We start from the raw sequence: 21,171 nt of genomic DNA on the forward strand, positions 1-21,171 counted from the left end.
TGTTTGGTAAGAGGTTTTTGTCAGTCAAAGAAGGGCTGTAAGAATAGAATCCACCCAAACTGGTTACGGATAATCAATGTCCCTTGCCAGAGCTTTTCCCATTCTAAGTTGGCTAAGATGGGAAAACACAGGATATGGCAACAGCAGTAGATTCTGCACATAGCGCACACTTGGCTCAGGGTATGTAGGAAAATGATGTTTTTTTTAAGAAGGAAAGGAAAGGTCTTTTTATTTTTTTATTTTTTTTTATTTTTTTTTAAAGATTTTATTTATTTGACAGAGAGAGAGAGATCACAAGTAGGCAGAGAGGCAGGCAGAGAGAGAGAGGGGAGGAAGCAGGCTCCCTGCTGAGCAGAGAGCTCGATGCGGGGCTCAATCCCAGGACCTGGGATCATGACCTAAGCTGAAGGCAGAGGCCTTAACCCACTGAGCCACCCAGGCACCCCGGAAAATGATGTTTTATGCAAACTATTTATTCGCTTAATTAGAGAGAGAGTGCGTGGGAATGTGCATGAGTGGTGGGGGAGGGGCAGAGAGAGGGGGAGAAGCAGAATTCCCACTGAGCAGGGAGCCCCATGTGGGACTCTATCCCAGGGCTCTGAGATCTTGACCCCAACCAAAGGCAGATGCTGAACCCACTGAGCCACCCAGGGGCCCCTATGGAAACCATTTATTGTAAATAAAGTGAAGAAGCACCTGTGATTTGTTTTTTAGCTTATTCTTTCTTTTTCGTAAATCCAACTAATATCTTCACCTGAGAACAGATACTGTAGCACAGAAAAACAGGGGAACAAAGGAACTGTGTTCCTATCCACCTTCCCAGAGGTAATTCTTTTCTGTGCTTGCTTATTTCTAGAACTTCATGAGTTTAAAAATTATTCTTAAGCCTCTCTTTCCTGACTTCAATTTCAGACAGTTGTCTATCGATTCTGTTATATTATTAATGCCCTTGGCTTTTTCTCCATATTTTCTTCTCCCTAGTCTTTGACTTTTTGTTACTTTTACAAGTTCAAGTTTATTCAGTGTACATTGTCTTGCAATACTTTATACATATTAGATACACTCTGTTTATACATATGTTTGTGTGTGTTCATGAGAATATGTGTTGATATGGGTGTGTAACCTCTGAGTCAACAATATATTACATTGTTAAGAGTCTACTAATAGTTTTCAATATTATGCCAAGTGTTATGTTAGGGTTACATTTCCTTTCTGGTCTGATATGATGCCTTTTAGAGTTTATCAGTGCTTCAACGCATGCCCATTTCTGTTTATTTCATATTTCACTTGTGATCTTCTTGTACCATTTTTTCCCCTTAAACTGTCTAATTGCTAGTAAATACAATATACAAAAATACAATTCAGGTAGTGGTTTCTACTGTGAAGGTAATAGAACATGGTTAGATGAAAATCAGTGACTCATAGACGGGCTCCTTTAGACTGGGTCTTCAGAGATGGTGCACTACGTAGGTGGCCTACTGGTTAAGACAGGAGAGGTCAGAAGCCAACCATGGCAAGATCTAGGGGAAGACTCTTCCAGTTTGAGGAAGCAGTGAGACAGGTCAGATGGGGAAGGTAAGAGAGAAGAAAGATCGTGCATGTTTTTGCTCGAGTAACTGGGCTAGAGCATTTTCAGATATGGGGAAGACGTAGGGACAGCAGGTTTGGGATGCAGTGAGAGACACGTGAAAATTGACATAAACCTAGATATCAAGTGGAAATGCAATGTAGGCAGTTAGATACATGAGGCTGTGTTTCAGAGGACAGGTCAAAAGTGAAGATCCAGGGCTGGGAGTTTTGATGTTACTTGATGCCACTGGACTGAATGAGATAAGCCAGGACATCGAGAAAGAACAGAAGGATCTACGACCAAGCCTGAAGGAGCCCAACATTTAGAGGTAAAGCAGAGAAACATGATTCTGCCAGCAAGATCAAGAATGGGCAGTCAGGTATTATGGAGGACACGGATTGCGTGGAGCACTGGGTGTTACATGCAAACAATGAATCATGGAACATGACATCAAAAACTAACGATGTACTATATGGTGACTAACATAATATGAAAAAAAAAGAGAAAGATGGGCCATCAGGGAGAATTTCAGAAGTCTATTTATTCTGTGAAGTAGCCATTCCAGTGTCTCTCTTCTTAATATCTCCTTCTTCATCTTGGTCCTCTTTCTCCTGCGGCTGGTTGTCCACGTGTCCGGCAACCCTTGGTTGTGTTTTCAGTATTTGAGACAAAAGAACCAGGTAACTATGTGGGTTTCCTCTAATGCTGTACAAAGAGATCTCTTACCCACTCGAGGGCAAGAGGGAACCCAAGAAAATGAAATATTTGAAGAATCATTTATGTTAGAATGGATTTAAAGTTTTATTTTCATATTTAAGGGTTGTGAACTATGAGTATACGCAGGAATTTAGAGCAATTTTTACTTCATTCTGGTTGTTAGACTTCTATGACTTATACACCCTTGCTCCAAAATTTAGGCTGCATCTCTACAAATCATGTGCAGTTGGAATTTTGAAATAGCTTCAGCTAGAAACATGTATTGATGGGGAAATAGGAACTTAATTTTATCTATTGTCTATAAACATTCTGACCAAAATAACTAATTTAGAAAAAGCCATAAATTGAGTAAATCAGTAAATAAAACATCATACTTGCAGCTGATTTCATTTGCTGATATTTTTAGGCTCATACTGATAAAGATGCAATTTAAATGATTTAAGCATTTTGCTTTGATTCTGAAGGTAAAGCAAAAAAATACAAATGTGAACAATATCAAGTAGAGAGAATTGACTTACGGCTGTCAAGTTGCTCTATTTTCTTATCAATAGATTGTCATTTTGTGGAAAAACTCATATGTGTTTAAAACAGAATGACAGAATGTACAATGGGGATTTTAAAAACAGTCAATCTGAATGTATTCCATTAGTGCAATTCTTGGTAGAGACATACATTTCACCGTGGATCTTGCTCATTGGTTTTATTTTGCCGTCTTAACATTTCTGTTGTGTCAAAGTCTACAATTTCCTTCATTATTTTTTTTTAAACTTCTCAAAAATCCCACCCTCCACAAATAAGGCCATGTATCATTATCTGCCAGAATTACAAACTCAGACGATTATAGATTTCCAATGTATTTTAAATTTGCATTAATGTGTTATTAACAAAGCTTGTTTTCAAAATAAGAGCCCTAAAGAATAATTTCAGCAAACATGTTCTGTCTGGTGATGGTGCTAATCCAGCTAAAGTGGAGAGGGGCGCCTGGGTGGGTCAGTTGGTTAAGTGTCTGCCTTTGGTTTCGGTCATGGTCCCAGCGTCCCGGGAACAAGCCCCACATCAGGCTGTCTGCTCAGTGGGAGCCTGCTTCTCCCTCTCCTTCTGCCTCTAACCTCTGCTTTTGCTCTCTCTCTGTCAAATAAATAAATGAAATCTTAAAAAAAAAAAAAAAGGATGAGAAACAAAGGTTTTTTTTTTCCTTATAAACTTGAATCCTTCTAATCTCAAGGTTCAGTGGTCTTTTGATTTTAGATGCTTGATTTTAAGACTTACTATTATTTTTTTCCTTCCTTCTTTCCCTCCTTCCTTCCTTCCTTGTAACATGCCTTTCAGTTTTACCCAAAACATCTATGACCTGCACAAACAAAAGTGACTGTTTATGGGATGTCTGATTTTTTGAAATGTGTTTATGAGGACTCACTGTTACAATTTATACCACCTAACAAACTCCACGACATTCTTTGACTCTGGAATAATCAACTCCTCATGATCGTCTTACTTTTGTGTTATCTGTTTGACCAGTCTTAAAAACAAAAACCAAAAAACTGCCTCAAAGATAGCACACGTGCAGCCCACAGTTCAAATTTAATTATGCAGCATTTTTGTTGGCACGTAAAATTCCTTTTAAAATGTTGATTCAACATTACATTAAAATCTAGGGTCTGTCCTCCTTCAACAAAAACAAAGCAAAGCAAGGCAAAGCAAAAAAAACCCAAAACAAACAAAAGGAATTGTGCACACTATATTTATATGGCAAAAAATCTTTAGAAGCTGAGCAGTGACAGCCACCTCCTATTCTACAGTCCATCACAATTTCCACGATTCTTAAAATATGTACAACAGTTAACTGACCTCGGCTATCGGCCTGTCCTTTCTAAGATAACTCTGCCATGCTTCCATTTGGTCCTTGGGGTTCAGAGACCTATTGATGAAGAAGTCAGGTTATCCAGTCCTCTTCAGTGTGTACTTGCAGTGGTGAAGCAGAAAAAACAGTGAAAACCTTCTCCTCTATGAAAGGCAGGAAGGGGAAACACAGCGATCACTGTTCCCAGGTAGTGATGAAAGCCTTCTGGTTGGTCCTGGAGAGGAGGTTTTATGCTGGGGGTAGGGGAGGAGGGTAAAAAGTCCTGACTAGACTCCAGTTCAGCACTTTGAGAGGAATTACCCTGTTCAGTAGCCTTAGGGTGTGTGTTTCTCATTTTTATTCTCTTCTTGGCCTATCTCCGCTTTGTAGTGTCCTCTTCCTACAAGAGGACCTGCATATGGAATTAAAATTCAAAGCTCCCAAATCATTTGGTAGCCGACCTGAGGTCATTGGAGATAAGGCACTGGTTGGGAGGAGCCACACCCTTGATCTGATTTCTGTCCCAGTCAGGGTTCTTAATGGGCTTTGTCTTTCAAAGCCCCTTTTATCCTGACCTCTTCCTACTTGGTACCTAAGACAAGGCGCTTTTTAAATTCTTAGAGCTACCATATATCTAGACTTTCTCACATCCCTGACCTTTTGGCTTAGAATCCAAGCCTTAACTCTCCCTTTCTTGTAACGCTTTGCTAAAAACTCAATGTCGGCATATGCCACCCTTCTCTTCTCCATGCATGTCACCGGAAGCCACCCTTGATACACCTTCCAAGTCACCGCAGGCCACAGGCTCAGCCTGCTTGCCACTCTGCAACAGGACTGGGTAACCCCCCCCACCTTCCTGCAGCTCAGCTGTGGTCCACATTTGACCTTAGGTTTCCTGCGTACTGATACATCACCGAACATGCGGGCGGTGAGGAGAAACACTGATTTTTTTTTTTTTTTAATGGGACCGATCCTTAGGTGCCTCCATTCACAATCTGTTACTATCCCTTACTGCAAAGGAGAAAGGAAAATACAGAGTAGGTGAGCAGTCAGGAGTCTTCGCCACAGACACAATGCCAAGCACTCGGATCACTGTTCTGGGGGGAAAACAGTGAAGTGGCTCAGTGATTTCCATAACATCCCTGATTGGATTTCTGCACATTTGTATCTGTCTCAAGGAGGAAGTAACACTGTGCACTCCCCTTTCGGACTCAGACAGCCATCCTGAATTACCTTCCTGCAGCAGACTCCATAGCATGGCCTTTCCGTTTAGTAGGTTCTATGTTCTGAATCCCTCGTGACACCGGGTTTGAAGGTATCCTTTGAGAGGGAGCAGGCAAGCAGTGGTTCTAAACGGAGCTGCTTTAATTTAGTCACCGGACAGGATAGGCGCCCCCATACATGAGTAGTATGGAATCCATGACAGAGGTGAAAAACATCTCAGTGGGTTGACGAGTTAGATGCCAAATAGACTTTACATTTATATGAAATATGTAAACATTATGTTAAAACGTGGACAGGTTTTAGTAGCTTGAGGACATTTCTTGTTTGAGAGCAAACACTCAGATTTCTTCAAAGCTTAAAGCGTTTCCTGTTTTTAAATTAATTTCATACCACTACTGTACTGTTTGATTAAGAGCAGTGATTTTTCAGGGTTATCCTTGACTTAAAGTGGTCTTTGTGATTTTCACTTTTTCTGAGTTTGTTTGGTAAGAAGGGAGGCTTTGAAAGGTGCAGAAGCATGTGATTTTTAGGAAGCAAAGTGGTTCAATAGAAAATTGCAAAGGTAAAGAAGAAGGAAGAAAGGAGAAAGGAAAGAAGGAAGGAGAGAATTTGTTACTTTAGTCTAATCATAAGCGTGCTTTAGGAATGGGAAGAGAGAGCTGACGGAGAGACATCTTGGGTTTCCTTCCTTTACCACTTGCCTTGTAGCTTTTAGCCATAATCACTGGGATATTGATGTGAAATAGACAGATGGGATGCTGAGAGGACATCTAACCTAACTTCTACATTTTTTTTTTTTTAGATTTTATTTATTTATTTGACAGAGAGAAATCACAAGTAGGCAGAGAGGCAGGCAGAGAGAAAGGAGGAAGCAGGCTCCCTGCTGAGCAGAAAGCCCGATGTGGGGCTTGAACCCAGGACCTGGGATCATGACCTGACCCGAAGGCAGTGGCTTAACCCACTGAGCCACCCAGGCGCCCCTAACTTCTACATTTTTAAGGAGGCCTAAAGAGGCTACATATCTTGTTCAAGGTCAAGCAGATTCTTACTTTGTCCCAAATTGCATGGTTAGTCTAAAAGAGTGATATTTGTTTTTAAAACAAGGGACAAAAGCATCAGCTCACATTTAGAGAAATAATGGTATTTGGTTTTGCTTTGTGTTTAGAAATGAAATAGCTATTTCTGTATTTGAGTATTCCATAATTTGTTGTCTTTCACTGAATAATGTTGAGATTTGGCTCAAGCTTCAGTAAAGAAACTACACAACGAAACAAATGTTGCTTCAGGGAAGATTCCCGCTGCCCAGGAGTGAACCCTTGATTTTAGCTGTAGTTCCAACAGGCAGTGAGATTGCTCCTAGGCAAGAAGGAAGCAGGAGGAAAAGCTGCCATTGAATGTTCCAAGGATGCTCTCATGAAAAGGCAGTCTGGGTATGGCAGTGGATAAGAGTGCAACAGAGCATCTCGGGGATGCCAGACACAGTGAGACCGTCTCTCCTCGTCTGCTCTGTAAAGATTGCTAACTTGGTCTTCCCTGAGATAAAAGGGGATTGTCATCACACCCTGCCTTCTGGGCCGATGTTTCTCTAGCTCTTCTCCCCATAAGGTTTTGTAACACATTTTGTGCACCTGATCCCCAAAGCCACTATTACAGCAGCACCATTGGGCCATGACAGAGCCCTGTGGGGACAAAACATTCCTGGCCCTTTAGGCAGAGCTTTGAAAAGCTGACTGCAGATTCCCACCTCAGGAGGACTCTGCCAGGGTCTGCCCATGTGAGTGGGCAGGGTGAAGGTTCATCATGTGGGTGGTTTTTAGTTTCTCCTGCCTGCAGTTTGCATGGAGACCCAGTTGCAACAAAGATGACGGCTTCACTTTGCCTGTGTGCCCCCCTGAACTTGGACACCTTGTCTAATCAGCATTGGAGCTCTGTGTGGAGCTTACCTGCCTGCAAGACCTCCCTCACCCTGGGGTACCCATCCCCTGACTCTAGCCTGCTATAATGGCTCCCAGACCTATCCCCACAGGTGCTCAGTTCCAGCCCAGAAGTGACAGAACAGAAGGTCTTTGCGATTCACAGAACCGACTCATGTCAAGTATACATCACCATTACTTCAACCACGGGTCTCCAGCCCTACGTCCTCACATCCCTCAGATGGCATACAAAATATAGATCATTAACTGTGTGTGCACCATATGATAGAATTAAACAGTTAAGTCGTAAGCAGCTGATAATAAAATTTCTTATTTCTCCTATGCGATATCCCATATACCATCTTAATTTCAGTAGAAAGTATTAGCAGTACTTTGTGATGGTTGAGATTCTGGGATGTACGGTGACATACAACTAATATGTTAGTGTGGCCATGTTAAATCATTCAGATATAGGCAAAATTAATGAAAATGATCGAAAATGAGCATGTGAGGTTTGTTAATCCTCTTCCACAAATAAGACGATCACGAGGAATAGGCACCTTAAACTGACCCTTGAATGTTTCGCTTGCAGAAGTTGAGTATTTATTAAAATCAAGGCAGGGGCGGTGCCACGGGGGACAGAAGTTTAAATTTTACATTCCTGTTTGTCACAGCAGCGTAATTCCCTTTAAGAATAAGTAAGTGCACATTGTATCTGAACAACTAGGTGGCAGTGGTGCGTTATCCTTTCAGTCCTAGAAAAGTGAATTCAAAATCGTCTTCTGCATTCCAGTTCAGTGGTCTAACATGGGTATGATACTCAGCTGCACACTTCGACAGTAATTTACAAGAAGCTCACGAGTGAATGTTGGAAGTGCTGTCAATCTTTAGAGAACACTAACGACTTTCTAGCCTTCCATTGGCATGTCATGGATACGGACCTTGAATTTGCTATTTGATTTTCTTAACTTTCTAGAAAAGCTAATGTTCTTTGTATGGAAGGCAGGATTCTCAGTTAAAAGACAGAGGTTGTCTTCGGATATCATGGGTCTTCCAGATCCCAGAATATTAAAGAGATCATTCGAGGCAATTTCTTACTATCAGAGGGGGTGAAAGTGAAAATTTCACAGTGTACAACCTAAAGGATACATTTAATGGCTTAGATTCTACTTAAGGCAACAATTACATTTGTTTTTTTTTTTAAGATTTTATTTATTTATTTGACAGGCAGAGATCACAAGTAGGCAGAGAAGCAGGCAGAGAGAGAGGAGGAAGCAGGCTCCCCTCTGAGCAGAGAGCCCGATGCGGGGCTCGATCCCAGGACCCTGGGATCATGACCTGAGCTGAAGGCAGAGGCCTTAACCCACTGAGCCACCCAGGTGCCCCAATAATCACGTTTTAAATGCAGACATGCAAAAATTAATTAACAACGTGAGATACTTGTGTTTAAGTCTTAAGGTGTCGGGCACTGATCTAAGTGCTACGTGTATATTCACCAACTTACTCTCTGCAACAAACTTTGGGGGGGTTGACTCACCCCTTTTTGTGGACGATGTTCCTGGGACATGACGGAATACTGATTGGCCCAAGATATGCAGTTACAGTAGTGGAACAGAGTCTCAAATACAAGGAGACTTTTCTGCCTTAATCCCTATGCTAAATTCCTTCTAAAGGAGGAATTTTTTTTTTTTATAAACACAACTTTAAATTACTGAATATGATACATATATTTAAAGTACAAAATCAAACTTGAAAGTGAAATTAGAGGAATAGGGCATGTATTTTATACCAACATGATGGCCAGAGGATCAATAACTTTAAATCATAGCAATACTACAGAATTAAACTTTACTTGCATATAATTTAAATACGTTAGCATGAGACACATCAAGAAGTATAGCAAGGCATATTTGAATTGGCTTATTTAAACTCAGAATACTTAGGGGAAGCTAGCAGTCATGTCCCCAGATAATGATGTAGAAATGCACTTCTTTGAATTTTTACTCCTTTCATTTTCATCAGTAGGCTCCTTAACAAATAATCTTTTATATATTAAGCAGCTTTTCTTAAAAGATAAGTGCAGACATTTAAGAATTATTTCAACATTCCATGGACATTTGTTGAGCACTTATAATAAGCCAGAAACTATACCATGGCAAGCATCAGGAGTGAGAAGAACATGGCTATATTAGTTTTCCGTGGCTGCATATCAAGTTACCACACATTTAAGGGCTTACAACAGAACCTCTCTGTTAGCTCACACTTCTGTAGGTCAGTAATCCAGAATCCTGATTCTTGTGCATAGGGTCTCATAAGCCAAGATCAAGATTTTGACTAGCATAGATTCTTATTTGACCTCTGAAGAAGAATCGTTCAATCAGGTTGCCAACAGAATCCAATTCTTTGTGGCTGTAGGACTAAGGTCTCCGTTCTCTTGCTGGCTGTTGATTAGCCGTTGTTAGCAGCTTCAACAAACTGCCCCCATTGCTGGCTGGCAGCCCCCTTCATCTTTAATCTTGCCTCCATCTTCAAAGCCAGCCATGGTGTGTCAAATCGTTCTCATTCTTTGAATCTCTCTGATTTTCCATTGTGCCTTCCTCTTCTACCTTTAAAGGACATATGTGATTAATCACAGGGTAGCTGATTTAATTTTCACATTTTAAAGTCAACTGGCCAAGGACTTCAAGGACTAGATTAGAGCCTGACTGACTAACCAGAAGACATGAATCTTAGGGAGCCATCCTTAGAATTCTGCCTACGAAATGGCTTACACCAACAAGGAGCGCGTTTTATTTATCTTAAGAGTCCTTGTTGGTGGATGTACTTTTTCTAATGTCAAAGTGAGTGTTAGCATGTAAAATAAATTTAGAGATTAAACAAATCAAAATATAATAATAACCAGCATGAATTAAGTGCATTAAGTATGCCTGGCGCCTTAAGTACATTTCTCCCTTTGATCCTCACACAACTCTCCAAGTAGAAAGATGAGTTTCATAGACTTTCAGTAACTTGTTAATATCAGACAACCAGTAAATGAGAGAGCCGGACTTCAAGACAAGAACTGTATGAATACAGTGTCTCTGGTTTTCACAGCACAGCATGAAGGAAAAGGGATCTGAGAGTCTTGTCCTTGAGAAGAAAGTTAAGCTTCAAGCAGAAAGATTAAATAAAATTTGTTATGCAACATCAATATGATTAATGATTCATTACAGATAGCACAAAAGACTTTTATATGTATGTACCTATGATACTGTATCCATTTCTATCACAATAATTAAGAAAGTGATGTGTGTGTGTGTGTATGTCTGTGTATATATTTGAAACTATACATATGGAACTCTGCATGTGTGTTTGTGTATGTGTATATGTATGAAATTGACATGAATTCAGAGAGGATAATAGGTGTTAAATAATGACTATTGAGATAGACTTTACCAGGAATGGAGAAACTTGAGGAGGACCTAAAACATTAACTTGTGGACATGGGGACTTTGTTTATTCTGTTTTTGAACACCAGTTTAAAGGGCTGTATTTAAAGTTGGGGTGTCCTAATTGGAGCACATTTTAAAAGAAAGCAGCAATGTGGATAATTGCTAGCAAACTTTTGGAGCCGCTCCTCTCCTACTGATGGATAAAACTGTTTTATCGAATTTATGAGTTACAGAACCACAAATGACAAAAGAAACTTTTAGGCTAATATCAATGAACTGATTCCTATTCCTCTGGGTCCAGTTCTTATAACTGCTGTTGTTGAGATGATCCTAAAAGGGATGGGACTTGGAGAAATCCAGTGGGAAATTTTGGTTCTAAGAGAAATAGGAGTATTGGTCAAGTAATTCCGTTGCCCATTATCAATACTATCATTTATTAAGTACACATATAGGACAAATGGGATTCATGACATTTCCAAAACATGTGAAAATTCATACAGTCTGCACTTTAGAAATGAGGAAATTTGGAATCAAGGAACTGTCACTTTCTCAAGCTTCACTGAAACTCAAAGCCAAAAGCTAGAATTTGGACTCTGGCAGGGTAACTGTGTCTTTCATAAGTTGTTTTTCTTTCTCCTATGCTATTGGGCTCCCCATAGTTCAGCTTTGTAAAGAAATATCCAACAACTTGTCTGTGCTCTGTGCTTTGTGTATGAGCCTCCTAGGAAATGCAAGCTGCCTTGTCTTTTTCCTCTACTGCCACCAGTTTTAAATGAACCCAACGAGGTGTCCTGTGTAGCTGGGCATTGGTGACATCAGCGAACAGGGTCAATACCTCATGCAAAACAAATTGTGTGTGTGTGTGTGTGTGTGTGTGTGTGTGTGTGTGTGTGACACTAAGTAATCAAGTGTGTGGTTTTGTCCTTCAGAACACAAGGTTCCTCCCTACGTGAAGAAGTTCCTCCAAAGCGATTAAAATTTGTTATTGCACTTTTGGCCAGTAGTAGAAAAAGTGTGGTGAAGTGATCTTTTTCATAAGGATTCCAAATCCACATCTGGGATTGGGAAGAAACTTGTTTAGAGAACTGTGTGTAAAAGGAAGAGAAAGATAATTATTAGGGACACAGCAGATGTGTCAACTGAAATTTCTCAGGGAAGTACAAAAAAAAATTCACTGCTAAACAAAAGAAATTTATCTGCTGGTTAGAAACCATCCTTAAAAAAAATTAACTATAAATTATTGCTGAGGAACTAATTGTTCTATAGTTTAATGAACTTCTGGTGTAATGATCTCTGTAAAGAAATCTTTATACTTTTATTTTCTGAAAATGTTTGCCATCAGCAATAAGGAGTTATAAAGAAAAGAACTAAATGTAGTTTAAAAGCTTTAAAGCACTAAGAAGGAGAAAATTAAGGGAGGAAAGTGCTGATTAACAGTGATCACATTTGGTGTCTCTTTTTGCCACTCTCTACATACCATGGCCTCTAGGAACCTTTGCATGATCCGTAAGCCCTTTAAAGATGAATTTTGGTAAGTGTAGTAGATTCAGGAGAAATGTCTTGAGATGCAAAGGTTCAGGAGAAAGCGTGTCTATATTAAAGAGATACGTTTTGCTTCTGCTGACAGAGGAATCCAGGAAACATTCAATCGTTGGGGTGGGGGGGTACTGCAGGAGAAGGTACCAGCAAAGTAGCTGAAGAAAGGCCATCACTATGACAACCACAGGCAAACGCCATAGTCACCTGTACTTTGTTCTGTCTCATCGATTTTTTATTATATACTAAGAGACAACTTTGTTACTCTACTCACAACACTCCTAGCACTAACGACCTGAACAGCACAGACCCCACAGGTTAAAGGTTCAGTCCCACAAGACTGCCCCCAATTCAAACACCAATTGCAAGTCTGGGCCTCCAGATATAGTCAGGGTTTTGACCAACCAAGTATAAATCAGGGTTTCCCATGACTGCCTCAGGTCCGTAACGTGCTAGAATGGCTCACTCAGGAAAGTGCTCGACTTACTATTATCAGGTTATTTTAAAGGCTGTGACTCAGGATCAGTCCAATGGAAGAGGGGCATGCAGCATGTATGAGGGGTGGGGGACCTGGAGCTTCCATGCCCTCTCTGGGCTTACCACCTTCTCGACACTTCCATGTGTTCACTAACTTAGATATTCTCTGAACCCTGTTATTTGGTGGGTTTTATGGAGGTTCCATACAAGTTTGACTTTTTAAATCATTAACAATTGATGTTTAATTCAATCGAGCCCTCTCATCTTGGGAGTGGCGATGGAGGGATGGCTCTTCCTTGGGCAAAGGGCCCCCATCCTCCAAGAGTCACCTCATTAGCATAAACTCAGGCCTCCTTGAAAGGGGCTTATTATGAATAACACATGGTGGTTCTCTCACTTCTCTCAGGAAATTCCAAGCATTCTGGAAGCTCTGTGCTGGAAACTAAGAACTAAAACCAAATATTATACAATGCTTTACCTCATCACTTAAGAAGTTAAAGGGTTTTAGAAGCTCTTTGCCAGAAACTGGGAATAAATGCCAAACACATATTTTCTGTGACATGCTTATATAAGCATCATACATGCATTAACGTCAATATTAAAATTTTTCAAATGAATGGCTTCATATCTTAGAACAATTTTAGGTTTACAGAAAAAAAAAATGAAGAGAAAGTATAGAGTTCCCCTAGACCCTCTCTCTCCCTACACCAGTTTCTCCAGTTATTAGCATGTTACATTGAGAGGGTACATTTGTTGTGATTGAGGAATCAATTTGGTAAGTGATTATAAACAAAAGTCGGAAGTTTACATTCCATGTCTTGTATCTACCATCATGGTACCACACAGAATAGTTTCACTGCTCTAAAAATTTTCTGTACTCCTCTACTTTCTTCCCAATCCCTGGCAAACACCGACCTTTTTACTCTTGATAGCTCTGCCTTTTCCAGAACGTCATAGAGTTGGAATGATACAGTGAGTTGCTTTTTCAGACTGACTTCTTTTACTAGTAGTATGCATCTGAGGTTCCCCCGTGCCTTTTCATGGCTCGATAGCTCATTTCTCTTTAGTGCTGAATAATATTTCATTGCCTGTTATTGCCACAGTTTGTTTATCCATTCTCCTGTGTTGATGGATAACCCAGTTGCTTCTAATTTGGGGCGGTTATGATTAAGGCTTCTGGAAAAAATCATGTACAGGTTTTTATGTGAACATAAGTTTCCAACTCATTTGGATAAACACCTAGGAGCACAGTTGCTGAATTGTATGGTGTGACAATGTGAACAATTCTTAAAGCTTTTTCTTTTCAATAATGATAAATGCGAGTGGACTCTGCTTATTGGAAGGTTTAATCAGTCGATTGGCATGAATAGTGAAGAAATATCTTTTATAAATACTCATTTATACTTTGGAACAGTATGGGATACTTGATGTCTAGAAATTACAATAGCACAGACTTTTCTTTTCCTTCCCCAGAGACTTGTATTTTGGCCAAAAGTTGAATACCAATTAATCAGAATAATAATAATAATAAAAATATTAGGGGCACCTGGGTGGCTCAGTGGGTTAAGCCTCTGCCTTCGGCTCAAGTCATAATCCCAGGGTCCTGGGATAGAGCCTGCCGCATCGGGCTCTCTGCTTCCCCTCCTCTCTCTGCCTGCCTCTCTGCCTACTTGTGATCTCTCTCCCTCTGTCAAATAAATAAAATCTTAAAAAATAATTAAAATATTAAAATATTTATTGGTTGAACATTTATTTCAAATTTTAAACATATTAGTTTGCATAAGACATCTGATTTGTCAAATATACACAATATTGTACATAATGTATATGAGTGATATATAGACCCTTAATTCATTTGAGTGGTATATCCTAGTGGCAAAAAAGATGGACTTTAGACATTTATAACTTAGAAGAATTACTTAAACTCCAGTTGTATCCTCTGTAAAGTGGTTATACTAATACATTGTGCTGAAGTTTGGAAAGAGTCTGGAAATCATGAAACTATAGGATATATCTAGCAGAGAATAAGAACTCTGTTTGGGCTAGCAGTTACAGTTCTTAAAAGACCATACTGTAGAGAGTCCTGAATGTGAGTCAAAAGAGTTTGAGTTTTATTTGTTCGTTTTTAGAAATCTGTCATGGCCGGCACGACAAATCGACCAGGGTCGAGAGGGTAAGAGGATGCTGAAAAGAAATTAAGAGATAAAGAGATGGGGGCAGGAGGAGCACCAAGGAGGATGTCCAATAGTGCCAATTTTATTCAAGGCAGCAAGGCATTATATAGCTAACAGAAACAATCATAAGAAAGTATCTATTTTTAGCTGATTACTAAAGAGTTTGCAACATGCACAGAAAATCCTTCAAGCTTTCCCATTATCTATTTCCCAAGCACCAATAGCAGACCTTCTAGCGCCAGATGTACTGACTTCAAGGCCACTCAAGACATAGTTTACGGAAGCACAGCACAGTCTTGCAATGGCGTCTATAGCCCCTGCAAGGACAGCAAGGACCAGCCAAGAATTTCTGACCCCGGCCAAATCGTCTCTATCTGACTAGCAAACATGTGGGAAGTCACGTAGGCGAGCGTACAACACATAGCACAGACCCTTTCTCAGTGCTACTCGACTTTATCGACCTAAGCCTTTTGTTCGGCTATTCAGCCTTTAAAAGGAGGTACAAGTCAGGGCCTGGTTTGGTCCTCGTCTCAAGCCTTACTGTGGCCTCCCACAGAAATCTATTAAGAGTTTTTAAAGATTTGCTCATGGTTTGTGGCCTAATCAGAGTTTTGCTTTATGATTGTCTGAAAAAGGAATTGAGAAAAATTATGAAAAAAAAATCAATATAGCTTTGATAACTGTTCAGAGTTGCACTATTGCTAGTTTGTTATTCTCCCCTATGAATTAGAAAGGGGGCTTCTTCCCTTAAGGCATTTCACTGCCATCTTGCAGAGAATCTGCGATGACCTAGGATAAGGCTGGCACCCCCACAGAGTTGTGCAGTGTACAACAGTGCAACTGTATGCACGTGTCCTCTCTTTAAGATTTTGTTATTTCCTTAAGAGTTTAATAAAACAGGCCTATTAAGGTTCCATGTTTGTATTTTCTCTTTTAAACGAAGTCTTCCTCTACTCTCTCTGTTTTAAATATCACCTAATGCAGATATAACCGAAATCTTTACCTACAGTCCTAACACCCCCTCCTCCCTCCTGCCTCCATCCTGCCTAACACCTGCCTCACATATCCTGCCTCCTCCATCCTGCCTCACACCCCCTGGACTTCAGCATACTGGACTTGCCTATCTGATGTTTTAATACTTTTCAAACTAAACTTATCTAAAATTGAAGTCATTATCTGCCAAGTTCTTTTTTTTTTTTTTTTTTTTAGATTTTATTTATTTATTTGACAGAGAGAAATCACAAGTAGGCAGAGAGGCAAGCAGAGAGAGAGGAGGAAGCAGGCTCCCTGCTGAGCAGAAAGCCCGATACAGGGCTCGATCCCAGGACCCTGGGATCACGACCTGAGCCGAAGGCAGAGGCTTTAACCCACTGAGCCACCCAGGTGCCCCAATCTGCCAAGTTCTAAACAGCTCTTCCTACTTACTCTGTTCCTATAAACAGCCACAGGTTTTAGGCAAAAGAGTTATCTTTTGTTCTTCTCCTTTTCTTTCTACATTCAGCATCATAGTTTACATTTGTGCGGGTTGTACACTGCTAAAACCTAAGGGTCACTGGTTACATTGTAGCTATTATAGATTTGTATAATTACCACAATTTTCGGGCAGATGACAATACACATTTTTATGGACAATACTGTTTTTCACTGGCATAAGGGCCTTATAGACTAGTGACAGAGTTGTAAGGAGGAAGTGAGTAGATTCTAAGAAGGGAGATGTGCAGTGTTTAGTTAATGCTTCAAATGTCTGTCAGTAAATAAGTTAGATCTACACTTATAAGAGATTGTAAAATGTAAGTTTGGTAAGACTTTTTTTTTAAAGATTTAATTTATTTATTTGACAGAGATCACAAGTAGGCAGAGAGGCAGGCAGAGAGAGAAGGGGGGAAGCAGGGAGCCTGATGTGGGGCTCGATCTCAGGACACTGAGATCATGACCTGAGCTGAAGGCAGAGGCTTAATCCACTGAGCCACCCAGGCACCCCATGGACTTTTATTTTTAATGACTGGGACACATATACAGTCACAAAAATACAGTTATTAAACATGTAAGGGCCAGCGATAGAGGCAAGCCATGGTAGACCAATACGAATTTGTGGTATATGCATTAATCCCATTTTATAGTACAGAGCACAATATGATAAGATACACTGAATCCAGTTCTGATTTTCAGCTTAGCCATTCCACTTACAATATTCTGAGAGATACTCTCAAGGATGAAAGAGTACTTAGAGCCCAGAACGATGGGTCATTGAGGAGATGGTCTCCCGCCCCGGTTTTGCTCTCCTTATGTGAATTTTGCAAAAAGTTTGCCATAGGATAAATGTGGGAGATGTTTTCATACTACAACATTTCGAATCAAAATTGTAATGATAGGAGTTGTTTGACAGCTCTCATCATCTGAGCACAGAAGGCTGATAGCCCTGGAAATAACCTCACAAGTGTTCATGAGATGCGAACTCTGTCCCTGGGCACACCATTAGTTTCTGTCCATGGTGCTCACAGAAGGAATCTTATGCTGATTTAGTTCTTTGGTGGTAGGTGCTGACCATTGTTGTTACCTCACCTTAAGCAAAGATTCTGTCACGTTGCAGAAGCAGACATCACCACCGTAACAGGGCTGTGAAGGCTGGTTCTTTAGTGTGTCAGCAAACAGAATTCTATGACACAGGGCTGACAGTGTTAGCTGAAGGGAACTTGGTGCATGGAGTTCCAAACATGCTAAGAATGGTAGTTTTTTGTTTTGTTTTGTTTTGTTTTGCATTAACCAACAATATTTGCTACTCTTGTGTGTCTGGGCCTCTGTCTTACTTCTTATTTTCTTTACTTATTACTTCATACTTCATTTTAGAACAGAACCTCGGGGACATGGCAAGTTGTGTTATCCTATTTTACAGAAGGGATAACTGACACCGAGGGAGAGGAGACAGTGGAAACACAGTAACTAAGAGCTGCAGATGGATTTTTATCCCATCCCTGGGCTCCTTCAGCTAAGACCCTGTGTCTCTTTAAAGGGAGATCGTTAAGGTGTCTTTGAGATAAGATGGAGAGCAACTCCCAACAGCGACTCTCAACATCACAGTGTCATGACTATGTGAGTGGACTTGGCCAGTGTCGTGGATTCTGATGTTGTACGTCCATTTCCAATCTCCTACTTTGCTGTCACTACACACTCAGCTCTTGGATTTCAGCACACACACAAAAAATTCTGACCCTGGATCCATAGGTAGATTTTATATTATTAAAGCCAACACTTTGCAACATGTGTAAGCAAATCACCCTTCTTGGGATCTACATGAGAAACTGGAGTTCACATCCGTGTCTTTTAGGCGTCTGTCTTCCTCTGGGAAAGACAGAGCTGGTAGAACTTTACTATTCTTAAAAGCACACAGTTTAAAACCACCTTATAGATAAAACCACAGAAGTAATTCCCTAGAACAATAGTCTTTTCCTTCATCTGTAATTGAATATCCTTGAATGGGGTCCAAGATACTCTCTCCCCTTCCCTCTGTCTCTCTCCCAGAATTCTGGTCTTAATGGAAATCGTTTTAGAGTGAATTTTTAGTATATGTCTCTTCTGACATAAAATATGCATACTATAAAAGATTTTCAATTAAGTTTTAATCTCAACTAACCAGACTCCAGTAGATATTTAATAAAGGACAGTTTGCACACAAGTTGAGTTTATTCAATGTTCCTATTGGTATTTAAGTTACATCCATATTTATGAATGGGTTGGACACAACCAATCAATTTTGTTATTCCATGAAATAAGATTTATTATGAGGTTCTCAAACTATGCCTTGGTTCTGTTTACTTATATGCATTTGTGGATAATCTACAGTACATTGTAATGACAAATCTTTCACTTTAAGCTAATATAACTCCACATACATAAAATCGGCCTAGATATTTAAAAAAGGTCATTTGCCAATCACCCGATTTGATTTGAAATGACTATAATTTCTTTGTTGTTGATTTGGTTTATAAGCTCTAAATAAATAAAACCTAGATTTACTTTCCTCTTTTCTGAAGTATCTGAATAACTATCATTTTTTTAAAACAAAAAAATAGTTAGGTGTGATACAGTGTTTGTACAAACCAGATTGAGAACAAAGACAACGGATTGATAGGTGTGGGCAGAATATATATGAAGCATACTTAATCTCAGCTCACAAATCTGTAATTCATTATCTGATGGAAGTACATCTAGGGTATTGATTTCCATAAGATGAAGACTTTTGCTTTCTCTAATCATGTCCATTAGTTTCTTCCAGACAGATTAATAATTTTTCGCAATTGCTAATGGCAATTGTAGGCATTTAATTTTGCTTCTACCCTTGCGTGGTTGCTACTTGGCAGCATATCTGTGCAATAGTAGATAAAAAATAATCCTAAGGCAATAAAACAGTCTCCATTTGTTATAGTACTTTGTTTACAAAAGCATCATTATGAGCACTTCAAAGTATAAAAAATTTCCACCAATTATTTTTTTAATTAGAAATTTATGTTAGACTTTAAGACAATGCTGTTACCTAAGGGACTAAAAACTTATTTTAAAAATGAATCACTGAGAGAAAATGAACTTTTTTTTTTAATGGTAAATCTGAACCATGCAAATCTGCACAATGCTTCTTTTGAGAAGAATTATAGTTATTTTCGAATTCACATACAATATTTTTATAGAGTCATGCAATAGATTTCTTTTCTGTCATTTTGTACCATTTAGAGTGGTTGTTGAATCTGATCTGTATTCATTATTTGGGAATATCTTAAAATTTTGCTCTGTAATTATTTTAGGCTAGGTAGGTCCATCCTATCTGTTCACAGGGGCATTTAGTGCTGAAGAATTGATTAATCATTTTAGAGATGTTCCTACTGTGGCATTTACCTCCTGATAAATTTCTGTAGAGTTACAAGCTCTGAAAGTTCTCAGGCTCACAGGGAAAGTATTGATTGAAAAATGATTTTTAACTCCAAACATAAGCTCTCTTTCAAACGATACCTTATAAACTGAATTTAACTTTTGACGTATATAAACATAAATCATTTTTTAATTGAGGTATAATTGACATGTAACGTATTTGTTTCCAGTGTACAACAAAATGATTCAATATTTGTATATATTGCAAAATAAGTCTATTAACAAGCTCTTCATAAATAGTTACAAATTTTTTTCTTATTCTTAATGAGAACTTTAAAGATTTATTCTTTGATCAACTTTCAAATGTCCTATACAGTATCATTAACTTATGAGTCATCATGTTTTTTTATTACATCCTGTGACTTCCATATTTTATAAAATAAAGTTTGTACCTTTTCACTCCCTTCACTGATTTCACCCAACTCTGACAACCTCTAGTTTGTTCTCTGTATTTATGAACTTGGATTTGTTTGTTCACTTTAGGTTCCACATGTAAGTGAGATTATCCAGTATTTATCTTTCTCTGGTTTATTTCACTTAGCATAATACCTTCAGGGTTCATCTGTGTTCTTCCAAATGGCAAGAGTTCCTTCCTTTTTGTGGCTGAATGATATTCTGTCATCTGTATATGCATATGTGCATGTATTACCTTTTTTAAAAATTCATCCATCCATTGGCACTTAGGCTGGCTATTGTAAATAATGCTGCAATGAACATGGGAGTACAGATACCTTTTTGAGATAGTGTTTTTATTTTCTTTGGAAAATACCCAGAAGTGGAATTGCTGAGTCATACGGTAGTTCTACTTTTAATTTTTGAGGAACTGCCGTACTGTTTTCCATAGAGGCTGAGCCAACTTACAGTCCCACTGACAGTGCACAAGTGTTCCCTTTTCTCCACATTCTTACCAACACTTGCTATTTCTCATCTGTTTTACACTAGCCATTCTAACAGGTGGGAGGAGATTTCTCATTGTGGTTTTGGTTTGCATTTCCCTGATGATTTGTCATGGTGAGTACGACTGTACGTACCTGTTGGCAATCCATATATCTTCTTTGTCATAATGTCTATTGAGGTCATTTGCCCATTTTTTAATTGAAATGTTTGTTGATTTGTGCTCTAGAGTTGTATCAGTTCTTTACATATTTTGGAGTTTAACTTTTTATTAGATAAATACTTCGCAAATATTTTCTCCCATTTGATAAGTTGTCCTTTTGTTTTGCTGATGACTTCCTTTGCTGTGCATAAGCTTTTTAATTTAATGTAGCCCCCACGTGTTTATTTTTGGTTTTGTTGCCTTTGCTTTTGGTGTCAAATCCAAAAACTCATTGCCAAGACCTATGCCAAGGAGCTTGTAGCTATGTTTTCT

This window comes from Lutra lutra, chromosome 2 (assembly GCF_902655055.1).
Source record: "Lutra lutra chromosome 2, mLutLut1.2, whole genome shotgun sequence".
NCBI lineage: Eukaryota > Metazoa > Chordata > Mammalia > Carnivora > Mustelidae > Lutra > Lutra lutra.